The following is a 27,043-nucleotide window of genomic DNA, read 5'->3' as shown; positions in this document are numbered from 1 at the left end:
TGTTTGGGGCATCTCCAGAGCCCAGGAAACGTTATTTTGAGAATGTTTGCCAGTTTCCTTGTGACTTTTATGGAGAACAGAGTTTTCTGATGGCCTCACTGTGACTTTGCCCTTGGTGTTGCCCTCATGGGATGGAAGTGCCTTCCACAGAGGAGTGTGGAGATGCTCTGTAGGCATCGGACCTGGGGCTTCCTCAGACGGAGCAGAAAAGACTTGTTCTGTGGTCGATGGTGGAAGTTTAGCAGTTTCTTCAACCAGATCATTGTTTTGATGTAATATTGGACATGGTGATTGCTTTCTCAATGTGCCGAGGGTATGTAGGGACCTACTTTAGGTTTTCAGAGAGGCTTGACTTATTTACAGTATTTTGAAATCTTTTCAAGACCCCATCCCAGGATGGGCGTGGTGGCACACGCCTGCAATCCCTGTGGCTCAGAAGGCTGAGGCAGGAAGATCACAGGTTCAAAGCCAGCCTCAGCAATTTAATGAGACTGGAGGCAACCTAGCAAAACTCTCTGTCTCAAAATAAAAAAATAAAAATGAAGGGCTGGGGATGTGACTCAGTGGTTAAGCACCTCTGGGTGGAATCCCTTGCACCAAAAAAAAAAAAAAAAAAAAAAATCCCACACAGAGGAAAGAGCACATGTCAAAACAAGAAGGTTGACTTACCACCATGTTGGATTGGGCTGCCACATTTCCCACATGTTCCTTACAAATTTGATGTTTTCTCTTGAAAAGTAGCTATTATTTGTAGGCTTAATATCACTGCAAAGCAAATCATGTATAAAATGGTACTAAAACTTATACTATCTTGGGAGGGTTGTTGGGAAGCACAGAGGATGATTATTTGCATGCCAGTCATTTAGAATACCACCTGTCTCCTAGTAGCTCAGTCTCAGTGGCCGCTGTGGCTGTCATTCAAGGCCCGCCCCCTCTCTTGCCCCTCTCCTGATTTGGAATGGAGAGTGGGGGGTCGACTGAGGACATGGAGTGTGGGACCTGCCTAGTGCATGGGCTGAGGCAGGGACTGGGGAGAGGAGCGATGATGACGGCCTGTTGGACCCTCCTGGGGGAGCTGAGCCAATGCTGTAGACTTCCACTGCTGAGCTGAGTTGTGCAGCCGTGGCTGGCTGTCTGCTTGGCCTTCTTCTCCAGCCTGGTGTGGAAGTAGCTTCTCCACCATGGTCCCTGTGTGCGCCTTGAGGTGGCTCTTTAGCTCATTCGTTGAGTGAACATTCTGACCTCCACTGTAGCAGCTGCATGGAGGGCTGTGCTCACGGCACCTTCTGCCCTGAGGTGGGCACAGATGGCCTGTTCAATGTCCATAAGCTCCCTGTGGAGTAGGGGCTTGTTTGTCCCTGTTTGCAGACCAGGGAACCTCTGCATGGGAGGTAACGTGGGGCAGAAGCTGTCCAGACTATGAGAAGGCTGGACTGTGCAGGGGACAGAGAGAAGGGGACAGGAGAAGGACGGGGAGGTGGGCAAGGCCCAGGTGGCCCTCCTCAGTGAGCGGGACCCTATCTTAAGAAGAGTAGGGCACTTTCCAGGCGTTTTGATCTGGCAGAGAGATAGTCTGGGTTGGAGATCTTGAGCCCTGTGAAGAGAGACCCAGGGAGAACCCCAGGGCCAGCGTAGCTGTCCAGGCCAGAGGCGCTGGGAGGGCAGGGGACCTGGGAGAGGCAACAGCAGGAAGTTGACAGATGGAGATGAATTAGAAAGACAGAACCCATGAGCCCCCAGGGGTCATCAGGGTTTGCAGGGGAATCTCTGGGGTCCCGAGAGGTGAGGGAGGGGCCACGGTGCCCAGCCCAGGTGTGCAGAGGTTTATGATGTGACGAGTTCTCCTTTGCTCTTTGTGCTATTGTCTTTCTTCATTTGAAACAAAAATGAAGCATGTGCTCCTGTGTTACTAAGCCCAGAACAGGCAATCAGTACCCAAAGGACCCTCATACTGAGCCCTGGAGAATGCTGGGGAGAAATCCTGTGCCGGTGTGAGCCTGACAGATGCAGGAGGTACGGGTTGTGGGAGGAGGTGGAGGAGGGAGCAGCTCGGTGCTCCCCAAGAGGCTGGGTGCCAGGAGAGGGTCTGGCTGCCGGGTGTGGCCATCAGTCTGGCTGGACCCCACCCTCACATGGCTGCATCCCTGCAGGCTCTTAGGGCAGGGGCGGTGCTGGCCGGCCTCACCCCGCTCCCTGGGATCCAAGCTCGCTCACCGGCACCTCTTCTCTCCTTCAGGACACAGAGGTTTTGAACACCGCCATTCTCACCAGAAAGCCCATCTCGGTCCCTGTCAAAGTCATGGGGGTTCAAGAGGACGGTTCCGTGGTGGATGTGTCAGAGGCTGTGGAGTGCAGGTCGGCCGATGAGGACATCATGAAGGTATGTGACAGCTTTGTCTGCCTCCCAGTGCACATGGCTTTCATGGCTCACTGTGTCCCAGCCTCCAGATCTGGTGAGCACCCTGTGCTCCTAGGGTTGTGGGTCAGAGTGACCTCACTAAGCAGCAAATGGCTGAATCAGAGACACCTGGGTCAGACAGCATCTGTGGGTGGCCGAGCTGCTCCCCTCTGCCAAGCCTGAATCTCAAGGGCAAATCTGTGCCCACGCTCAATTCCATCTCCTTCCCCCTCCTCCCTCTCTTTCCTCACAGGGTGCTGTTCTCTTAGCATCAACGGTCCCCAACCATCTCAATTGGTACCAACTCTCTGTGCCAATCATTTTATTTACTAAATATATTTTCTTTAACTGCCTTGTTGCTTTAGAGTGGCTGGTTGGCCCCGCTGGTTGGTGTATGGTGTTTATAAATGCCTCCCTGTTTCAAACTTAAAAACAGATTTGGTCTCATTACAGGATAATAAAACTCATGAGCCTGATGTACTAAATTTTTGTTAGTAACATTAAAATAAGTGACTATTAAATTTTTTAATAGCTCATCCTTTGCTACCTGCTTTAATTTGAATATAACCTGAGGCATATAACTCAGTTGGGGAGTCTGTCCAAGGGACACTTTTACTGTGTGCTTCATTCTAATTAGCTACACTTCTGACTCCGAATTCTGCCGGGAAGCAGCCCATGTTTTCAGTTTTCCACGGTCTTCACAGGGTTTTCCTTGAACTGCTAAATTGGGTGTTTCTGCCCATTTTTTCTAAGTACATTGGTTGCTGCTTCTTTTTGCAGCAAAGACCTGGGGAGAAGGGACTTCAGTCTTGAGGACGATCCTTCCTCCTCCGAGTGCCGAGAGAGGCCTGGGGCCCACTCTGTCCCCATGTTTTAGGAGAAGACATCAATGCCCAGCTCTGCCCTTCCTCGCCTCCTCCCAGCTCTGGTTCAGACATTCAGCAGAACTGTTCATGGCCAACAGGAAGGCCTTCCAGGGTTCTCCAGGGAGAAAGGGTCACGGAGGGGTTTATTTCTCTTTACTGCGACCTGCGGGAGGCTGTGTCTTGGTCTAGAGACAGTTTAGTAAAGAAGAAATGGTGTATTTGTGAGATCTAGTGAAAAACAAGGAGTCTGTAGGAAACTCAAGCTTGCTGTTGGTGGTTTCCTGGGCTTGGAACATTAATTCTCCATGAGAAGAAGGCTGGACCAGCTTAAGACCTGGACACATGGCCCTGCCTGGTGCCTGGAGATGGAACAAGCCCAGGCCTTACCTTCTCAGCTCAGGGGACCAAGTGCTCTCAGGAGATCATGTGCATGGGTGAAAACATGGACCACTTGCTGTCCTGGCTGCCTTTGGCTACACACACTCCTCACCCTTCCCCGCCTTCCAGAAAGCAGGAGCAGACACTGGCAAATGGAGATGGCTCTGTGTGCTTATGCCATCATGGACCCAGACAAGTGACTCCCCTCAGTGGGTTCCTTAAGCCCTCAGTCCCATCCTGAGAGCCTCCTGTGGAGCCCCACACAGGATCCTTGTTCTCCTGCCTGGAGAGCTCCACCCAAGGGAGGCCAGTTCAAGTTCAAGTTCATGAATCCCACCAAAGATGTCCTCTGCCCCTCCTGATAGATACAGTTTTGGAAGAGGACAGGTTTTGCCTATTAACTATTGCAGCCTCATGAAAAAGTAAGTTCTTTAGCAAATAATTGTTTACTCTTCTAGGTGTGAAATGGAGCCCACAGATCACCAAGCTCAGCCCTGCAGTAGGACAGGTCCTCTGGCGGTCCCTGCTGCCTGTGTCCGTGGGCTAGACTTAATTAGACAGCTGTGATGCACAGGCTGTGGCTTCACTCTTAATGTTCATAGTCAATTTTGCCGTGACTCTAAGATGGATGGAGGTGTCCACAAAGCCCTGTGCTGGCCTCAGCCTCAAACCAGGGTCAGCCCTGGACGTTGGCACAGTTGTTAGTACCCTCAGGAGAGCCCCTCCATCTGTGGGGCTGCTGCTCAGCTGCTCCTTCACAGCACAGGGAACACCATGGGGCCCTAAGGATGAGTTCGCTGGGTCCCCAAAGATCTTCATGCACTGGGGATTCAGTGGCCTGAGTCTGGGATTGAGATGGCAAGGAAGTGGGAATCCAGGAAGATGCAAATTATGGCAATGCACAAATTAGCTTCTTCAACCTGGGATGGAATGACTTTTGAAGGACAGAATCTGAAGGCATAAATATTTTAAAAACCTGAAACCTGACCCTAATTGGGCAAGATTGGGGGGGATAAATGTCAAGTTTTAAGTCCACAATTACTGTGAAGTTAAAAATAAAGAAAGTAGGGGATGCGGCTTGAGAGTGTGTGTGCATGCGCACCTGTGTGCACATGCATTGTGTACTTACTGGCTTTTATTCTTTAATTGTTGTGGTCATGTAAAAGTGGACAAATTGGCACAGAAATTTGGATTTCCAGTTTCTAATGAAAAATCATGAGATCATGTGGTCCTGGGCCTTGGGCCCACATGGGCTGCACCTGTAGTTGAGTAGAGGAGACCCTTTGTGTAAGGCCAGCACCCCCAGCTCACCACAGTCCCCACTACTCCATCTTGTCTCCCCCAAGGAGGTGGAGGGACATTTGCCGCCTCAAGTCATACTTAGGAGGCTGGCTTTCCAATCTTAGATTTTAGATGAAAGTGAGTTTTTTCTCATACTGTGGTCTCAAAAAAGAGAAAGGAGCAACAAATGATCTACTTCATTCTGTCATCCTTCAGGCCCTAAGAGGACACCAGAAAATTAGATTGTGTTCTGCCAAAGAATGTCTGGGTGGCCAAGGGTTCTTGAAATCAAATCACAGGAGGAAAGACTACAGCAAGGGCGAGTGTTTAGCCTGGTGATGAGAAGAAGAGGCCCTGGGATGAGGTGATGACAACGCTTTTATGTCTTTCAAGGGCCATCATGTGGAAGAGGGAGACTTGTGCTTTTTGTATTCCTAAAGTGGTAGTTAAAAAGGACCATTTTCAGTTCAATGTAAAGGAAGGACTGCAGAGGTGGTGAGTTCTTTGGTTAAGCATTCAGACAGACAATGGGGTTTAGATCTTAACTCCACCTTCCTTACCACTGGACCTTGGGCAAATGGCTTAACTCCTGTGAACTCAGATCCTTATCTACAAATGGGGATGATAACGATATGGTGGAAAGTTACCTTTTATAGAGATTTGTTCTAATGTCATTGTGTAAAGTAGAATGAACCACAATCAAAATAATCCTGGAAAGCCCGTTAGAGGAGACCTGGGCTTTTGGAAGTTCAAAAGACAGTTGATTAAAAAAATGTTTTCCTTGCTTTAAGCCACAGACATAGGGCAAGGGTTAGTTTAAAGGAAATGCTGGGGGATGGGGTGCCCAGGTAAGCTGGCCTTGGGAAGCCGCCTTTTACTCTCTGTGTCTTCTGGTGAAGGTTTCATCCAGTGGCAGCCCAGCTATTCTGAGCATGTCTAATTGGATTGCTGTTTGTTAGATCTGTGTGATGAAGTCCCAGTGTGAATTTGGAGAATAATTGAATGAGAATGTACATCTAAAGGAAGTCACAAAGTGTTTGAGCCATCATATGTCAATGTTGCACTGATAGATGTGCAAATTTAGATCTGTGCGCATACACATGTCCATGATCACCACAAAAATTCCTCCCAGATCCATGGTTACTCTATTTCTGGCATGAATTTCCCTCCTTCACGCTGCCAGGAGCCGTGCAGCTCAGAAGAAGTTGTCAGGCGGTTTGGATGTTATTGCCTAATTTTGTCCTTCTTTATGCTGGTAATTTGGACTTTCATTGTTCCATTCTAATTGGAGATGTGTCATATATTTCCTGTTGGCCAGGGATGGGCATTGCTGCCTTCTCAACCTTTTGTTCCTGTCAGCTTCATTATGATTTCAATATTAATTAGATCATTTGTTCTTCTCTGTCTTTGGCATCTCTAATTAAGAACTAACATCCTGGAATTGTTTCTTCATGATTCAAGGAGATCTTGGACAATCCCGCATGAACCTGCACACCTCTGCCTTCACTTGCCCAGGACGCATGCCCATGCTCCCTCCCCCTCCTGGGGACCCTCATCTGCTCTTCCCTGGCCAGGCCTGCTTGCTACAGGGTTGGGGTTTGCTGGAGACGTGGGGCTGTGACTGTGCTATAGATTTCAGGCCTGGTCAGGTACAATCCCTAGTGTCTGGTGTCTCCTGGGGACATATTTATTCTGTGTTCAGTAAGAGGGAAGGGAACCCTCCATTGTGCTTTGGTTCTTGATTCACAATTTAAACCCCCATCATGCAGCTTTGGTGGTAGGGAGGGTGTGTCGGCTTCACTGAGCTTCCAGAAGAAACTCAGAGGAGCTAAACAAAGTTCATAAATTAACTGGATCACAGAGCTGAGACCCAGTCACAGACAGGCATGGGTCCAGGCACAGAGGCCATGTGTTGAGGCTGCTGCCTCCCTCTGCCATTTTCCTGTCTAACAGCTTCATGACCACACAGCTGACACTCAATGAGCTGCCCATGTTTAAATGGAGAGTTTGGTACATTTTGATGGTTTTGTGGGTGCAAAATCACCACCCAAATTGGGGCAGTGATATCTTTAGCCTTTGATCTTTCTTCTTGCTTCTTTATGATCCCTTCTCTCTCGCCCTCTCCATTTGTCCCGTGCAATCACTCCCTGACAGTTAATTTTTATTTTCTGGAGTTTCATATAAATGAAATAGTAAAGTATGTTTGTTATCTCTGTCTTCATTGCCCCTCTTATCTCTCTCTTCTTTCCCTCAGTGTAATTAACTTGAGATGTATCCTTGCTGGTATGTGTCTCCATAATTCTTCTTTAACTGCTGAGCTGTATTCCACTGTGTGAATATATCACAGTTTGTCCCCATGGATGGATATTTGGGTTGCTCCTGGTTGGGTTTAATGCTGCTGGGAGCATTCATGCAAGCTTTTGTCTGTCATTTCTGTCACTTGAAGCAGTCATTTCTCTAGGAATAGAAGAGTAGCAAAATACACAGAAGCACATGTTGAACTCCTTAGGAAGCTGCCAAATTGTTTCCTGAAGTGGGCGTGGCATTTGCTTTCCTGCCATGGGTATCTCAGAGTCCTGTTACCTCCACAGTTGTGCCAGCACTTGGTGTCATCGTCCTGTTAATTTTTGCTATTCTGATGGGTTCAGAGAGGTGGGCCATATTGGTTTTAGTTTGCATTTCCGGAATGATTAGTGCTATGGAATGTCTTCCCACATGCTATTTGACACCTACAGATATTTGGTAGAGTGCTGCTCAAATTTTTTGCCCATTACAAATTTTTAAAAATGCTTGTGATTGACATTATCAGGTATGATTTGAGAGACTTCATCCCAGACTTTGACCTGTCTTTCATGATCTTTCATCTTTTGAAGAACATAAAATTTTCACTTGGTGAGATCCAATGTATAATTTTCTCTTTTATGAATTAAGCTTTTGCTGTAGAACCTAAGAAATAATTGCCTCATCCACATTCACAAGATTTTTCTCACATATTTTTCTAAATTTTCTAAATAGTTCAGCTGGTACATTTAGGTGTGTGTGATCCATTTTTTGAGTTGATTTTCTTCAATGTGAGGTAAGGGTCTAAATTCTTCTGTTTAGCCTGGATTTTCCGGTTGTCTCAGCACCATTTGTTCTCTGTCATTGAAGACATTCTTTCCATGTTGAATTATCCTGTAGTCCTTGTTCTCTGTAAAGAGAGCTTTATGTCTGCCTTTCTTGTCTGGTGGCTTTCATTGTCTTGCTTAATCACCCTGCTAGACTTGCCTGTAAAGAATCCCTCACAAAGCCTTGACCAAGTGGCATGAGTGGGTGTCCTCCCTCAGCCCTGATCCTGGGGAGAGGATGCTCTCCTGGCTCCAGTAAGTTTAACTCTAGCAGTTTCTGTTGCTCTGCACACGACTTTCATAGAGTGTGAGGAATTTTCCTTCCAATCCTGTTTGTTTGTTTCTGTGTCTGTTGAGATGACTGCATGGGTTTTGTCCTTTGTTCTATGTGGGGATATAAGGCTATTTCTTAGAGAAAAAGAGCTTTGAAGTATTTCAAAATTCTTTTTTCTTGATAAACTGGGAGATGACAGCACCGTGGGCCAGCTCTTTTTGGGTTGTTTTAATTTTTGTATCTAAGTTAAATTCTTCCTTGTTTGTTCCCTAATTCCATAGGAGGGTGGGGAAGTTGCACCAATGCTGTCTTTGGTTATTTAACAACGCTGAGAAGGAAATGCTCTGGGAGCCAGTTCTTTGGTGAGCTGATGAGCTCTGAGTTCCCAGGGCAGCAGACTTGTCCAGTGGTCTCTCCCAGCTCCAGCTCCTCCCTGTCACCTGGGGAGCAAGCACGGCTGGGGGAGTGCGCAGATGGCACCATGGATGTGCCAGAGGGAAGGCGCAGCAGGAGCTTGGTGTGGCCCTCTCCTGAGATGCAGGGCTCCCTGCTTGGCTCTCTCCCGTGGTCAGCGTCCAGTGGCCCTGCTGCTGGTGGACTGGCTGTGCTACTCCTCCCCTCAGCCCTTTAATGGGGCAGGACACTATCCGTCTGGCTCCTCAGTGCATCCTGGTCACCTGCCACTGAGCCTGGCACCAAGCAGCTGTTCCACCAACAGATGCTGAGTACAGCCTCTGGCCGCTCCCTGGGGCCCGAAGAGGACAGCACTGCTGTGGAAGGGGGGGGCTGTGCAGTCAGGGATGCAGGTCTAGACCTACTCAGCCTTCACAGGGGATTGTGGGAAGGCTGCTCTTTTAAAAAAAATTGGTTCTTTTTAGTTAAACACAACAGCAGAATCCATTCTGCATAATTATACAAGCACAGAATGTATCTTATTCTAGTTAGGACCCCCTTCTTGTGGATGTGTGTGACAGTGGAGTCCACGGTGGTGATTTCATACACGAACACAGGAGAATCATGTCACACCCATCCCACGCCTTTCCTTTTCCAGTGCCCCTTCCCTTACCTCCACTCCCCTTTGTCTAATCTACAGACTTCTATTTTCCCTGCCCTTTATTGTGGTTTACCTTCCACATATCAGAAAAAAACTTTCAACCTGTTTTTTTTTTTTTTGGGGGGGGGGGATTGGCTTATTTCACTTAGCATGATATTCTCCAGCTCCATCTATTTACCGGCAAATGCCATCATTTCATTCTTCTTTATGGCTAAGTAATACTCCATTGTGTATATGTACCACACTTTGTTTATCCATTCATCCATTGATGGGCACCTAGGTTTGTTCCATAGCTTAGCTATTGTGAATTGAGCTGCTCTAATCATTGATGTGACTGCATCACTGTAGTATGCTGATTTTAGGTCCTTTGGGTATAGACCGAGGAGTGGGTCAAATGGTGGTTCCTTTCCAAGTTTTCTAAGGAATCTCCATACTGCTTTCCAGAGTGGTTGCACCAGTTTGCAGTCCCACTAGCTGTGTATGAGAGTACCTTTTCCCCCACATCCTTGCCAAAATTTATTGCTTGTGTTCTTGATAATCTCCATTCTGACTGGAGTGAAATGAAATCTCAGTGTGGCTTTAATTTGTGTTTCTCTACTTGCTAGAGATGTTGAACATTTTAAGTGAGCTTCGGAGCCTGACTCTGTAAAGCCTTGTAGGTACTGGGCACCCACACATTTCTTGTGCATGAGTTCATGCGATACTGTGCTCACAGTACCTGAACCCCACAGTCAGTCACCCCACCTGAAGTGAGCACAGGGCGCCATCTTGCCTCTGAGCAGGGCTCTCAGGCTGCTTTCTTTGGTGCTCCTTGACTTCACCCTGAGCACGCCCTGCTGATCTCTGGGGTGGGCTCTTCTCTCCCCACTCTTAGACTGCACATTGGCCATTTTAAACATACCAATGAGATTGTATGATTCTTACCTTCTGCAGATAAAGATGTGTCCTCTTTTTCTCTTAAATATCTCAAAGGTTTACAGAGGAATTCACTCATGTGAGGAACTAACAAACCTTGGCTCCTTTTGCAGCCAAGGTCCTGGCACCAAGGAGATGCGAGGAACATAGATGAGAGATTCTGAGACTCTCACATGCTTTCCCCAAATACTGTTGAAGTTTAGCCTGAGCAATTTATTAGTGCTTCATTGATGTTTATCACTAGACTGTTACAGACTCTTAGAAGTGATTGCTGCCCATTCAGCTGATGAAATATGACTTCTATCTCAGTGGGAATCAAGGGTATATGATTCCTCCAGGAGCAGGTGGAGTGGATTATGTGATTTCCTGTTCACAGACCAAGGCTTCTTGCTTACATCCCGTTGTTGAGAGGAATGGGCTGTCAGTAGTAAGAGACCACTTCTCACACACACAATCTTCTCACCCTTCTCTGATTACATTGTCTCTCCCCTGCTCTTGGTTTGTCTTCTAGTTACAATAATGAAAGACCTGAGGCCAGGTAGCTTTATAAAGAGAAGAGGTTTAATTTTGCCTCATGGTTCTGGAGGTCCAAGGTCAAGGGGCTGTATCTGGTGATGATCTTCTTTTCAGCAGAGTTCTTAGGTCATGTGGCCAGAGACAAAAAGCACACATAGAAAACTTGCTATTTCAGGTAGAGGTCACAGTAACCCCTTTGGATAACAGGAATTGTGCCTCTATGAGAAACATGCTCTCCTGTCCAAACCCAAATAAGGGACCAAGAGACACAAAGTATCACAAACAGTGAGGCTTTACTGACAGTCTTGCAAGCCTGGGTGTCTGGGGGCGCAGGCACACCCCCAACTGTTCCAACCAGCATTTTGTCTCCTCGAGGTGCAAGAGCCCTCCCCGGCTCCTCAGTCTGAGAACTATGGGGTGCACAGTCTTCCTGAATGTCACCTAGGTTTTACTGTCCCCTATTGGTTATTTTAAGGGATGTACCTGGAGTTTCCACATCTCCCTTTGCTTTCCTGGGTAGGAAGGCCTTTCCGGGATTGATCTGTCCTGTGTGGGGTTTATCCCTGTTGGTCAGCCGGGCCTCTCCCCACCTCCTGTGAGTCGATTTGTCTTGTCTCCTCACTCAGGCATCAACCGCCGGTTTAACCATTTGCTCTGTTTCCTCTTTGGCTAGTTTTCTTATATCCTCAGTAATTTTGCGTTGAAGGCTAAATTCTGCGTTCTGATAATGGACCGTGGGACTCTCTGTTTCTACCTCCACTGCAGAGATGAGGAGACCAGTGCTCACAGAGGTCAAGTGTCCAGGCCCTGAAGGTTGAAGGAAGGCACGGGAAGCTGGAGCCCAGGTTCGCATCACTCCAGAATCCGCACTTCACCTGTGTGCTGCCAACACAGAATTCTGTAGAATTTAGGGAAGATTTAGTGAATCCGGAGAATGCTGAATTGGGAGGGGGTGTCTGGGGTACAGAGTGTAGGAGGGCACAGGTGAGGCTGGAGGACGTCGTGGTGAAGGGTGGTGAAGGTGCTGAGTGAGTCAGAGCCCTAGAGAGAGATGTCGGCAGCACCGAGTGAGCAGACTGCAATCCTGCGTGGAGCCTGGGCCACTGGTCTGCTGAAGGTGGAGAGAGCGTGCAGCTGCACAGCTGGGCAGCATCGGGAGGGCCACTGCTATTAAAGTGGAATTCCCTGAGGCTGGACTCGGAGGTGACACCTGGTCATTGAAATCCAGAACATGGATCATTAATAAATCAATGACCGTCCCCAACCCATGACAGTTCAGGGCCCAGGCCCATCTACAGCAGAGCACAGCCATGGTGTCCTGGCCGGAGGAGGCCCTTCTGAGGCAGCCAACAGGCACCACCACAGCCTGCCTGAGCGGGATTCTATACGGAATCTTCTCAGTGAGTCAGGGCAGATGGGCGCGGAGCTTGCCAAGAGTCACATCTATAAGAATAGAAACAAAACAGTGCAGGAGAAGCGCCCATGAAAAGCTTCCTTTAAGATGCACGCTCTGCCTTGGTAGGCATGCCGTGGGGCGGCCTGGTCCACTGTCCCCTGAGAAGGAGCTGAGCTCTGCATCTCGGGAGGCAGAGGCAAAGGTGTGTTAATCAGGACTGTGGCTCCGAGTGGCTAGGTCCAACTTAGTTCCCCCAGTAGAGGGGTGTGTTGGTGTCCCAGCAGACAGTGGGAGGCCTGGGTCTTGGTGATGGCAGCAGCCAGAGAACGGAGCTGCTCACTACGCTTTCTGTCCCTGTTACCATGCACGGACTTTCTCCTCCCAGAGCGGCTTGTCCATAGCCGTTGTAGCCTCAGGTCCCATCTGTATAGCCTTGTAAGGAGGGAGGAGAAGAATCTTTCACTCTCCCTGTTCAAAACTTTTGAGGCAGTGTCCTGGCCAGTTGAGATTGATCCAACTCCTCAGCTTTGTGCTGGGGCCAGTGGTGGGAACCGGGCTGGGGTGGGATTGGGGGCCAAGTGGTGCGGGCATCCTCAGGGAGCCGGATGGGCGTGCCTGGGTCACCTGCTCATCTTGCAGGCAGGATCTTAGGACAATGGAAGGGACTAGGGTTGCTGGGTACATCACCAAGACAAGAGCCCCTCTGCCAACATTTTTGTTTTAGAAATTAGAAATTCAAATGTGTTTCCAGACCTAACTGATGAGTCTGGGAAATCTGGAAATACAGGCAATATCCTAAGTTACCAATGGCTGCCCTCAGCACTCACATGTGGGGGACAAGCAAGCTCAGACAGGGGCTTGAGCCTCCTTGTGAGCAGGGGGAAGCTTACCTTTGTTCTCGATGGTGACGGAGGGCTTTACCAGGTAGACTGAGAACAGCCAGGTCCTCTTGGCAGGAGAAGGCAGCAAAGGCAGAGATGCAGGGGAGTAGGAGACCACATGGCCGTGAGCCTGGGAGGCAGGTGGGGGCTGGGTCGGGGTGGCCACTCCAGCCACGGCAAGGAGCTGGGGGCTCTCTCCTGTCATCGCTGGAGGACGTTATTTTATTAAGTGAGAATTTTAGAAATTAACTGAAAATGAGGTGATTTTGGCAACAGAGAGAGGGATGAGTGAAAGGGAGGAAGGCTCCTTGAAGAATCCCCTTCATTTCTCCAATAAGAACCCTGGAATGGTTCAGACCAGTGAGAGAGGGGGCAACGAGGCTGAGCAGATTCAGGGTGAAGAGGACATTGCCATCCTCGTGGTCCACACTTTCCTTCACCCCTGCCCAGTCCTGCCCAGTCCCTCTCTGCCATCTCCTTATTGTCACCATACCATTAGCTCTGGTTGACATTGTGATGTTTATATGCTGACTTATTTATTGTTGGTGTTTGGGTATTTGCTGTCCCATGTCCCACATCATTCTGTGAAAGGACAAAGTATCAAACATCTGATCAGGTGCTTATGGGGCAGGGTTTTCATCTTGCCAGGAACCGGTGCTCCCAGGAGCACCCTCCCCCAGAGGAAGCAAGGTCCCCTCCCTGAAGTGGGTGCCGCGAACAGGGAAGAGCACTGTGGAATGTCATGCCTGGCCCTTGCGGGGCAAGCTTTGCTTCCTAATCATGACTGTGGTCTCATGAGCTCATAACCAGGTCACAGGAGAGAGGCTCTGTGACAGATGCTCCTGAGCCTGTCATGCCTTCTGACCCCCTTGGATCAAAAGGACAAAGACACGTGTGCAGATCTGTTTGAGGGGCGGGGAGAGGTAGTCAGCCACGCGAGGGAGAGCGCAGTTTGGCCTACAGAGGACACAGTGGGAAACGCTGCTTGGGTGGTCCTTGGCTCCCGTGAACAAGGTGTCGATCACCCGTGATGAGGAAGTGGCCAGTGTGCCAACTGCGTTCACTTAATTAGACCAATACAGGAGACACCTGTGGGCATCTGCCCAGGGTGATATTATCTTTCCCCCTTTCTTTCTGGTAATTGCTTCCCTCACTTCTCCTTGCACTTGTTGGCCAGCTGCTCACCATGCCTACCCTGCGTTGCCCGTCCCTGAGGAGCCAGCCTAAGGGCCGCTCACCCCCTGAGCAGGACCCAGCGCAATCTCCCTCCCAGGACTTGAAGTAGTCAGCCTGGGCTTCGCTCTAACAGGTGAGGTCCCCATAAAGTGTCTGCCAGTGCCTGGAAGGACAGGGCCAGTCCCGCCACAGAGTGAGAAGGGGCAGCTAAGAAGCCAAGAGGCAGAGAGATGGGGCTGGGACATTTCCTGGTTGCAGCTGAGGCTCTTCCACTTTCCCGCCTTAGTATGACCCACCCCCGCCCTTCTCTTCTCAGTGGAGCCTGTGCCTTGTAACATGTGCATCCTCACTCACGTGGTCAGAAATGCCTAGTTGTCACTGAGCCCTCCACTGCCCAAGCACTTTCCAGGCAAGCTTCGAGGTCAGTGCTGATTCCCTTCAAGGTGTGCAAACTGGGGACAAAGGCAGAGGACTTGCTGGCCTCACACCCCTCCACCTCCGCCCTCAGGAAGAGGCTTCTCTGTGGCTCTCTCCCCTGCCCAGGCGGCTTCTCACCACTTGGTCAAAAGCCCGCTGCAGCTGGTCCTGCCCCAGGTCCCAGGACCACAGACAGAGCAGCAGGAACTCTTGGAGGTCACAGGAGGGCAGGGGGAGCTCATTTCCCAGAAGCCCTCAGCAAACGCCTTCACATGCCATTGGCTAGCACTGAACCAATCATGAGGCAGAAGGGTGCCCCCAGGAAACCAGCATCCTGTGTTGTGTGTTACTGTGGCCAAGGTCACCACAAAGTTTGATGTTAGCTGTTGGTTTTGGCAGGTGCTCCTCATCTGGGCCAGGAAGCCCCTTCTGTCCCTAGCTTGTCATCCCTGACACAGTTGCTTTTAGGTGTTGTCAAGTGCCTTTTTTTTTTTTTTTTTTTTTTTGACTGAGATGCTGGTGCACTTCTGTTCCTTATTGGTATGGGGCACTCCCTCAGTCAGTTTTCTGATGTCACTCCAGTCCTGCGTTTCTGACAAATCTGACCTGGCCATGGTGCACTGTCTTCATATAGGTTGCTATATATTCCTGGATCCGGTTGACTATTTTCTTGAATACTTTTACTTTTCTTTGGTTTTGGTGTCCCGACCGGCAAGACACATCGACGTGGGCAGCACCTAGATGGGGAGGAATGAAGGGACAAGAGACATGAAAGGTGACAGCAAGACAGAAGTTCTGATCAAGCTGCAAACTTTTATTGTTCACACAGGGGTACTTATGGGCTGGGAATGGGGGAGCTCTCTTATTGGCAGTTGCTGGATGTCTTCACAAGGTGAGATAACGCAGGATGTTTCAGGAAGACAGATGGCCGCAGGATGTCTCAGGGAGATTGATGGCTGCAGGGTGTCTCCCAGGCAAGATGTATCCCAGGGGGCTGTTTCTTGTAACTGTCAGGCTATTCTTTGAAGGAGAACTCCCTTCTAGTCCCTGGCACTGTCAGGCTATTCTTTGAAGGAGAACTCCCTTCTAGTCCCTGGCATTTTGGTATCCGGCTAAAAGTGGCCCCATGAAATGAATCGGGAAAGATTTTCTCTTGTATTATTTGAAAGAGTTTGTCAAAGCTTGGTGTTGGTTCTTTAAACATTTGGTGAATTCGCTGGGATGCCACCTGGGATTGGGCTTTTCTTCCTGTGATCACCAGTACCACCTGTGCTTGTCGCAGGACTGTTCAGGTTTTATATTCCTCCCCGAGTCAGCTGGAGGAACTTGTCCATTTTCTCTAGGTTTTCTGATTTGTTAACACACAACCATTCATAGTGTCCATAGTTCCGTATTTATCTTTCTTTAAATGTCGTAATAATGTTCTCTCTTTCACTCCTGGTTTTAGTTATTTAGGTCTTCTTTCCCTTTTCCTTTGTCAGTCTAACTAAATGTCTATTTTTTATTTTTAGTTGTCAATGGACCTTTATTTTTATTTATTTATATGTGGTGCTGAGAATTGAACCCAGGGCCTCACACATGCTAGGCAAGCATTCTACCACTGAGCCACCACCCCAGCCCACCTAATATCTATTTTGTTATTTTTAATGTACCAATTCTTTTCTGTGTGTATTTTCTCTATGTTTTTCTATGATCAGTTTCACTAATTCAGATCTAATGTTTATAATTGCTATTTCTTCCTAATATCTTGACAGTTTTACTAATAACAATGTCATTTCTTATCAGAATCGACTTGTCTCCGGTTGATAGCTGCTGTAGGCTTCATAGAGTGGTGTGTACAGAGCTCCTTCCTTTGCCCTTTTCCCTTCCACCTGGTTCATCTCTGGACATAGGTGCCTCTGCTGCAGGCATCACATAGTGGGACCTCCTGTTTCCGTCATGTCTGATGGTCTCTGTCTGTTGGGCTTTCAAACCAACTCACAGGAACATTCTATTGATATATTTGATCACCTCTTCTGTACACTTTTTGCGTATTATTTTCCTATTGTTTTTCTCTCTTCCACTTTTACCAATTTCTTTTGCACTAGCTGAACACTTTCTAGTGTGATATTTTAATTCTTTTAATGATTTTTTAAAACTACTTTAGGGTTAATTTCTTAGTAGTTGCTACAGGATTTCCATACACATCTTACCATATCAACTTGAGAATTTTGAAGTAATAATTCCTTTGATATACAGAAGGATTACTTCCTTATAACTCTTATCCCTCTTTGTGATATTATTATTGTGCATATTAAATATGTCATAAGCATACCAGTGCATTGTTACTACCATGTAATTTATGACTCATATAGAAGCTTAGATCAGGAGAACAGGTCCATAATTAGATAATTTTAAAATTAACCTCCTTATTTACCATCTTGGCTTGCTCCTTTGGTTTGTTTCTGTGGCTCCAGCCTTTGGTGTCAGACTCCCACTCCACGCAGCTTTGTTCCTGCCTACCTCCTTTTCCCTGTTATTGTTCACCATATTACATTTCTACATGGTTTGGGCCCAACAGTACAATTATATACATACTGCTTGAGATAACTGCTTTTAAAATCAGTTTAAAGTAGGAAAACAAATACGCATTTATACTGTCTTTTATAATTAGGCAATTACTTTCAATAGTATTTTTAATGTGGATTCAAAGTACCATATAGCTAACTTGCTCTCAGCTTGAAGAACTTTCAGGAATGTATTTCTTTTGCATTCATTTTGAAGTAATCTTGCTGCCTATAGGATTCTTGATTGACAGTCCCTTTTGAACCTTTTGGATGGTGTTCCTCAGCCTTTGGTTCCATTATGTCTGATAATTCAGATGTTAATTTGAGTTTCCTTTGTGCATAATGCATAACTTTTCTTTTGATGGTTGTATTATTTTCTCTTTGTCTTTCAAATTTTACTGAGATGTGTCTGAATGTGACTGTCTCAGTGTTTACCCTGCTTGTTGTCCAGTTCTTGGATGGGTGATGTTTTCATCAGGTTTGGATGGTTTTAATCATTATTTCCTTAACACTTCCTGCTCCTCCCCTTCCCCTTGTCTAGCATCCGGGTCCACATCTGTGGGTGAGCTCAGTGTTTCTCTTACACTGTGTTCACTTTCCTCATCGTCTTTTCCTTTGTTCTTTGGGGTATAATCTCTATCAATCTCTCAGCTTGGCAGCTTCTTTCTGTCCACCTCATCCTAATTTTGATCTTCTCTAAAAGATTTTTTGTTTCAATTTTTGTGCTTTTTTTTAATCTCTGGAATTTTTTTTTCCAAAAAATAATTTTGCTTTCTGATATTTTCTACTTGTTATGACATTGTCAATTACTATCCTTTTATTATTTAAAAAATATATGATATTTTATATGTATTATTTATAATATGCAATATATATATGTTTATATATTGTATGATATATATTTTCCGTATTTTTAAATCTTAGCTAAGATCGACATCTGAGCTCTCATAGGAAGTTTCTGGCACCTGCCTTTCCCCCTGTGGGTGGGTGACAGTTTTCTGTTTACTGTGGACTGTATGTTTGAGTCCTTCCATCAAATCCACGTGATGATGCCCTAACCTCCAATGTGATGATATTTGGAGGTGCGCTCTGGGGCATAATTAGGTTTAGATGAAGTCATACAGGTGGGACCTTCATGATGGGGCTCATTCCCTCCAGCAGAGGAAGAGGACAGACCCTCCTCTCCTCTCTGCATGCCCCAAGGCCCAGCCTTGGGAGGAAGGTGTGCGCACAGTGGGAGGCAGGACTGGGCAGGCTGGGAACACACTTTCCACCCCTGCAGTCCCCATGTGTGCCAGCACTGTGGTCTCAAGCTTTTCACCCTCCAGAATGGTTAGAAAACAATGAAGCTGAAGTTTCCCAGTGGGTCGTATTTCCTTGTGGCAGTCTCAGCTAAGACATGCTTCTTTTCATGTCTTGTGGTTTTTCTTGTTGTTACTGAAAACTTGCTGTTTGGGGTGATACACTTGACGGAGCCCTAATTCAGGCTTTGTTGTTGTTTGCTTGTTTGTTTATTTAGGACCTGTAATTAGAGCCTCTCTTCCCTCCCATGTGGAGCTCCTGCTGCTCCTCAGAGGGCACAGCCCTGGTCATGCTTAGAGCCTTCTGGTAGGACAGTGGGGTCAGTGTGCTCTTTGCTGTCTAGTACTTGAAGTCTCTGCTAAGCTGTCTGAAATTCAAATTGTGGCCTTGCAAATCCATCTATAGATGTTGCTTCAATGTTTCTTCAAGCTTGGCACATGTGCCACTTCTGGTACGGAACATGAGACTTGGTAGGACGTAAAACAAATAGCTATCAGATTGTTTCTAAAGTACCTCAGGAAATGATGCGTTTAGTGCAAGGAGCCCACCCCCCACAGACACCTGCCTGCTGGGGGCCAAACTGGGTGGGCAGAACTGAACTATTACTGGTCGTTCCCAAACTGAGTGAGCTTGGGAGACAGGAGCAAGCTGTGTCTCTGAAAGTTATGAACCTACAGCAAGTGACTTCCTTCTGGATCCTTGGAGGGATGGGGAGATTGAGGGTATGTCACCAGCAGACTTCCTCCTGCTCTTACTTCAAAGCCTCACTGGCTGTTTTTCCCAGTGGGAAATCAAGTTGTTTATGATGTGGAGACGTGGCTGAGTGGGTGACCACACCACACAGACAACCAAACTTTGGGAGACTTGGCCTGAGAAGCCATTGGCTCAAACCTCACAGCAACTTAAGTCTCTGCCACAGTCTGGCTGGGCACAAATGCCACAGTCTGGCTGGGCACACAATCACGAGCCACCACACAGCTTGTAGATTCAAACAGCAACTCTTTATTCCCGAACTCACACCAGCCTTCTACAATCACGTTCTGGGGAAATCCACGTTCTCTGCCCAAATCCACGTTCTCTGCCCAAATTCACCTCCACTGGGCTTCTATCTCCAAAATATACTGTCTGAATCCCGTGAGAACTCAAGGGGAACTCAGGCAGCAGGATACGCCCTATTCCCAGCAGGAATAATCTTAAACCTTAAACCTGGAACCTAAACTGGGAACGCCCTAAACACGATTATCTTAAAACCGGGAACACCCTAATCTGCCTTGGTCCTTGAGCAAGGTCACCTACATTCAATGTCACTGCAACATGTCAGCAACATGGGGTACGCTGGCAAGGAAATTGTCATACCTACTTGGCTAATGGCTCCCAGCAAGTCTCCGTTAATCTTGTTACTTTACAAACACACACTGTGCTGCCTGGTGCTACAGCTGCATAGATGGTTTGGGCCTGACCCTTAGCCTCAATGGTCACGATTTAGAAATGTTCCTTTAAACGTGTGTGCAAAGTGAAATGGGGACAGGAGAGTGAGGGCTGACAGGCCATAGTGACTTCGTGGAGCAGGTGGTGTTGGAGTTGTGTCTTGAGGGATGTGTAGGAGGCATGCAAGTCATTTACAGTAAGAATCCCTGTAGTTTCACCCCAGGGGCTCCTTCTCAAGACCAGCCTGAACCAGGATTATAGCCAGGATTCAACCAGCACTTCCCATGCCAGAAAGGACTCAGAGTCAATTAAGGGGTGGATTCTGATGACTGACTGGGCCATCACGGCCTGCCTGAGCACCAGGCTTTCCTCTCTGACCCTGGTTGGGGTCTGTTTTCCTGGATCTCCCCAGAAATCTTCACTGTGAGTGTGAATGTGGGTGTCCAGACTTCTCTTGGCCCTTCCAGGTGTCTAGCGTAGGCCTTCCTATGACCTGGAGTAGATGGTATGAGGCTACTTTTCCCCTTTTCCTAAAATCTCAGAGATGAAAATTCTTAGCTTCTGATTTTTACAAGTTCACAGTTCACACTATTCTTTTTGCAAAAGTTTCTTAAAAAAAAAAAACAAAAACAAAAAAATTTTCAGTTAGTTGTCCTGGCACACACCTGTAATCCCAGTGGCTTGGGAGGCAGAAGCAGGAGGACCACAAGTTCAAGGGTAGCCTTGGCAACTTGGCAAGACCCATCTCAAAAAATAAAAAAAAAACGAGCTGGGGAGGTGGCTCAGTGGTTGAGCACTCCTGAGTTAAATCTTCAATACCTCCCCCACAAAAGTAGTTTCAAAACAAGTTTGAAAAACACAAATAATTCTATCCTTCAATATTCCTCTCTTTCTGAGACTATGATTTAGAATCCTGCAAAATATTTGTCTTTTATGTGGCTGATCTATATACCCACCCTTAAGCTCACGGCCCCAGCATCTGTGCATGTGGGACGTGGCATTTATGCTGCAGAGATGCTCCCCAGAGGCCCAGGGCCCTGCTCACAACTGTGCAGGATGCTAGCAGCACCATGTGCTGCTGGGCTCAGCAGGTGGACACTGTCTTTCCAGGCACGGTGGGATGCATGTGAAGTACGGGGCTCTCATATAAACCTATATTGGCAGTATATTTTATTTTAAACATTCCCTGTGAAGGAATAAAGTGCTTAAATTAAGACATCCCATAGACAAGTACATGCTAAACTTTGCACCAAATCCTAATCTTGCGCCTTGGTTGTTGGCATAGTCTTGATAAGGGGCACCATTTTGGTAGTGCTTGTTTAAAAAGGTAGAATTAAGCTTTGCTGAATGCAATTTGGATAGCTTTTTTGTTTCTTCCTTTTTTATCCTCTATAGAGGTGGTCCAGTGGTGGGGGATGAGGGACAGAGAGTCTCTTTGGGCAGGAGATGTCATGGGCACCTCAAATTAAGGTGAGCAGCAGCCCCTTCTTGTTGTTTGGATGGACCGAATACAGCCAGCAAGACCTGGGCATCTCCTAAGCACAGAGTGCACATGTGATTCTACAGTGCAGAAAGCTCATCAGCAGTTACACAGAGCCAGGAACTCAGGGAGTGATGGATGGAAAAGAGGCATTCAGGGCTACAGGAATATTCTGAGTGGAGGGTGGGTTCATAGGTATATACAGCATCAAATTAATAGGACTGTATCCTTTAAACATATGCACCATATTAATTATAAATTATATCTCAGCAAGGTTGGTTAAAGGTCCCCATGTGTGCATTTAGGTCTTGCCTTTTCTTATCACCCTATGGTCCTCTGGAGCCAAGGCCACATTTTCCTTGTGTGGGGTACAGCAAGGCAGCAACACACTGTACCTAGGAGGCCTCTGACACAGACCACAGTGTGAACCCACACTCTGCATCTGCAAGTTGTGATCACTGGAGAAGCAGCCTAACCTGGGCCTCAGTTTTCCCATCTGTAACATAGGGACAAAACACTTCATATACAGAATATTTGGAGAGTATAACTGGTATGATTCTAAGTAAATCTTTGAAAATAATTGTTATGTAATATAAAATGCATGATAGCTACTATTATTCCTTTTTATTTTTTGGCAAAAATTCAAGGTAAATTAAATAGTTTGGGATCTATTGTATCTTAGAGTATACTTTGCTAAATAGTAGTATATACAAAGAGTTTGGTTCAGATTTCAATTGACTAGGTTTTTCTTTTTGTCTGTTTTGATATAAAATTTCAATATATTCTGTGAATTTTGTGAGCAACATACTACCTGATTCTGTAGTGTTCTTTCCTTCTAACTTAGTGGCACAGTTCTTGGGTTGGGGGAGGTGTCGTAAGGAAGAGGTTTAATGCACAGTCTCCCATCTCTAACCAATGGGTCTACAATTTGGCAAACACAGAGGACTGGTAATGCAGATGAAATTCCTGCTGGTTTCCTAAACAGAAAATGAAGGAAATTATGTCTTACAAGATCCCCAAGGAGATATCTTTATATCTGGAGAGTCCCCTTTGGTCTCTTTTATTCATGACTAATGTAGTTGCAAAAGTGTAATTTGACAGTAAAAATATTAACCTCTAAAGGCAAGTTTCCTAAGATAACATTTACAAGCCATTTTACACATGCTTATAGATTAATGTGACACAAGTTGTCTGTTTCCAATCCTGTCCTCAGTTCTTCTTATATTAGGATTGATAGCATTTGGTTTTCAATGTTCCTCTTGGGGCTCAGACAGCCTTGAAGGTATCATTTAGAAAAATGATGGAAATCGGACTCTGATTTTTATCTCATCATAAATATCTCATCATTTATCTCCTAAAATTCGTCTGCCCCAGTACACATGTACTCTGTGTAATTTCATATATAGGGATCTCAATTCCTAGTAAAAAGGCCAAATTGACCCCTGGGACTCCAAGGTCATACACGTAACAGCTTTGTGTTTTCTTACCTACTTTGTGTCTTCCCACTGTGCTTTCTCTAATGACCTTTGAAATTACTTTCATTTTTCTTTATGCCATCAGCATAAGACCTCGTTTAAGTGCCCCTGTTTCCCTTTCACCAAGACACACACTGCTTTTGGTGATGCCTGGGAGGAACAGGTCCCAGAAGAACCGGTTGTGACCTGGTCACACATTCAGCATCTACTTATTGAATGCTTTCTAAGCGCCCTGCACTGTGCCAGAGGAGTGAAGAGGAGACAGGTCCACGTCCACAGGCAGATTACCTTCAGGTGGAGTCCAGGGATAAGAATGAACCAGGAGCATTCCAAGAATAGCTACTGAGAAGGAAATGATGTAGCATAACAGAGCAATCTGGTGCAATCTACATAATGTAAATCATGCAACAATACCAAGCGTAAGGAAATCATGTAGTGTGTACTCAGGGGCACGCACAGCAAATTAGAGGAATGTCGAGTAACATAGATGGAGAGGGACACCAGAAGGGTACAGGAAGTTTGGAGTGGACAAGCCTAAAGGGAGGCCCTCTGAGCAGTGGCCCTTGAGCTGGGGTCTTTGGCATGATCTTAGTGGTGACCATGAACATGGTCTTCACAACGGTGCAGGTCTCCAAGTCAGCCCTTCCGGCAGAGCCGGTCCAGCAGCCTCTCCGGGTCAGGGCCCAGGCAGCACCTGGGTTCCTTCCATCCTTCCCAGCTCACAGCGCCAGGCCCTGGACAGTTCCCTGGAGGTTCTTGGAGCCTGGGGCAATCTTCCTGCATTTCCATGAGACAACATCCGGTGGAAGGATGCATCACTTCCGAGTGTCTGGTGAAGGAGCCCTTTCCCAGAATCCCTAGCGGGCTTCTCACTGGGCATTGGCCAGGGTCGTACCACGTGCCTCTTCCTAGCCAATCAGTGGAGAGGCAGAGAGGCCGAGGTGGGCGGAGCGCCGTGGTCTCCTGAAGAGAAAGGAAGCCATAGTGGTGTTAGAATCTAGGAGGTGAGGGCCGAGGGCTGCTGTGTGGTGAGTGGCCGGTGGGGTCCTGCCTATGTGACCCCCAGGTCTGCGGACAGGGTCCACATGGGGAAAAGCGGTGGAAGGACATGGGCGAGATCGCTGCCTGTGAGTGGGGAAGCGGCCCTACGCCTCAGGGGATCAGCTGCCTCCGTGCGGCCTCAGCCCCTGGGCAGCGCTGCGCGTGTGGTCTGCCCCGACCCCCTCACGAAACTTAACATATGGCAGCATTTTCGTGCCTGGATTCTGGACAGGTGAAGTGAGCATCCGGACCCCTCAGGGAGTAACGGTGGGGCTTGTTGTGTGGAGCGGCAGGAAGGGCCGGCAATGATGCCCTGGGCAAAGGCGAGTTGCCCCCCAGGCGGTGGTCCTGTTGGAAGCTGTGGTAAAGTGACAGGGAGCACTCAGCTGGGGGTGTGTGCGTGGGACAGGTGACTCAAGAGTTTTCAGTGCAGTCTATGTTTCCACCAGTCACCACAAAAGTCCTCTGAATGTTGCTTTTGGGGTTACAAATAATTTTTAGAAAGCGTGAATTTACAGATACAGAACCCATAAGTAACAGGGCCAGCTGTAAATTGGTGAATCCGTGGAGTGGGGAACTCTGTTTTTCGTATATCTGATATGGCCCCTGTATGTTTTCACATATTCAGATGTTAGCACTCAATATAATAAGCCATATTAAATGAGCTGTTTTAGTTGAATCACACAAGGATGGAGAACATACATTTTTAAAGGGTATTTATATCCTTGGAGAGAAAAATGATAATAACATACAGAAATGCTAAATTCTTTCACTTTTACATTTTTAAATAATTATTTTGTCCATTTCAGTTGTACATCGATTCCGGAAATACAAGGCAGGGTTAAATCTGCACATGCTCTGAAAGGATGCAGAATCACTACATTATGATTTCAGTTCTAAAGACAGAAAAAAAAAAAAAAAAACTCTCATGGTTTCCAAAGATGAAGTGTTCCTCGCAGTGAGATGTGGTTCAGAGTGATCCAAAGTGGAATTAGTTGTGGGTGGGAAGCAGTTGACAAAGAAGAACCAGAATTTTTCATAAATGTAGGAGAGTTGAGGTCTGTAGTCTAAAAGGTAGGATTGGGAAAGTCCCAGCAATCGGTGACAACTACTTGCATCTGGGAGAAGGTGAGGGTAGAAGGGAACCTCCTAATATGTGCACTGCAGCCTTCTGATTGGCAGGGAACCAATGGAGTTGGTCTGCAAGGCATGGGCAGATTACATTCTTTTGCTCCAGAGGAATGGTTCTTCTTGAACCTCCACTTGCCCCAGTGTAGTGCTCCCATGGGAAGAGGGTTTGCTTTATAATAGGACTTCTGTTACCATTCCTAAGTATCTAAATGGATGGCAGCCAGGTTTAACTTTGAGTCAGCATCATGGGATTTTAAAGTAAGAGCGTGACCCTCCATTCCATTTTTCTGCTCTAAATAGAAATCATATTCTGATTGTTCCCTTTCCTGGGCAGAATAATGCAGATTTAAGTTCTTCTTTCATGCCCCCCAAAATAGCTGATATTTTTTGCTCTTTATTTTCTCCCCTTTATAAAAGTAAAGCAGAGAAAATGGGAAAGTATTCTTTTTTCCTAAAATTTGAAGAATCAAAGAAATGCCCTTTTCAGCTCAAACTGTAATTATGGGGCTGAGAGACTTGTTAGCTACCACTGTCTACTATCATCTTTTAAAGAAATTTTTAAAATTTGTTCTAATTAGTTATACATGATAGTAGAACACATCATACATAAATGGTTTATATCTTTTCATTCTTCTGGTTGTACATGATGTAGAGTTATATAGTCATGTAATCATATATGCACATAGGGTTATAATGTTTGATTCATTCAACTATTCTTCTTGCCCCTACACCCTCTCCCCTCTTCACTCCCCTCTGTACTAATCCAGGTACCTCCATTCTTCCCTAGCCCCCACCCCCTTATTGTGAATTAGCATCCGAATATCAGAGAAAACATTCAACCTTTGATTTTTTGGTATTGGCTTATTTTTCTTAGCATGATATTCTCCAGTTCCATCCATTTACCAGCAAAGGCCATACTTTTATTATTTTTTAAACTGAGTAATATTCCGTTATGTTTCCATGCCCTACTTTCTTTATCTGTTAATCTGTTGAAGGATACCTAGGTTGGTTCCATAGTTTAGCTATTATGAACTGTGCTGTTATAAACATTGATGTGACTGCATCACTGTAGTATGCTGATTTTAAGTCCTTTGGGTATAAACAAAAGAGTGGGATAGCTGGGTCAAATGGTGGTTCCATTCTAAGTTTTCTGAAGAATCTCCATACTGCTTTCTGTAGAGGTTGCACCAATTTGCAGCCCCATCAGGAATGTATGAGTGTGCCTTTTTCCCTGCATTCTTTCCAACATTTATTGTTGCTTGTATTTTTGGTTGTCGCCTATATCATCTTTTAAAAACAGTATTATTTTAATTCTGTAAATTCATGGGCACTGTGTGATAATTTATGCTTACACAGAGAACATAATGTTCAAATCAGGATAGTTTACATTTTCATCTCAAACATTTCAAACTTTAAATGAACACAAAATTGTACATGTTTATGGGCCACAATGATATTTCAATACATGTATACAGTGGGTACTGATCAAATCAGGACAATTAATATTTCCATTTTCTTCTCACTACCTTATAATTGGGGCCTTTGAGCTTTTCTCTCTGGTTAGACATAAAACATAATAGGTCATTGCAAAGACTTGTCCCCCAACTTTTTTGTAGAGCGCCAGAACTTATTACTGCTATCTAACTCTTTGGGGACACATTATCCAATCTCCTACTACCTACCTCTCAAAACTTCTCAGCCTCTAGTAATCACTGTTAAACATTTAGATTAACTTTTAAAAACATACATGTATAAAAACATGGAGTTTGACTTATTTCTCTTAATGTAATACCCTCTAATTCCACTCTCTTTGCTGTAAATGATGAAATATCATTCTTTTGTGGCTGAATAATATTCCATTATATTCAACTGTGTGTATATAGCACAGCTTCTTTATCCTTTCATCCACTGATGGCATCTGGGTTGATTCCATATCAGCTACTGTGAACAGTGCATCCATGAATGTGGGTGGCAGGTGTCT

At 46.3% G+C, this 27,043-nt stretch overlaps 1 pseudogene; it reads left to right on the top strand.

Moving 5' to 3' along the window:
* Window positions 1-1,949: 1,949 nt before the first annotated feature.
* The window catches only part of LOC139706848 (transmembrane protein 132B-like), a 39,077-nt pseudogene continuing 13,983 nt past the window's right edge, over window positions 1,950-27,043 (top strand).

This window comes from Marmota flaviventris, chromosome 1, assembly GCF_047511675.1.
Source record: "Marmota flaviventris isolate mMarFla1 chromosome 1, mMarFla1.hap1, whole genome shotgun sequence".
NCBI classification, from domain to species: Eukaryota; Metazoa; Chordata; class Mammalia; order Rodentia; family Sciuridae; genus Marmota; species Marmota flaviventris.
Note: the sequence above shows the minus strand (reverse complement) of the source record. Positions and strands in the feature narration are given on the sequence as shown.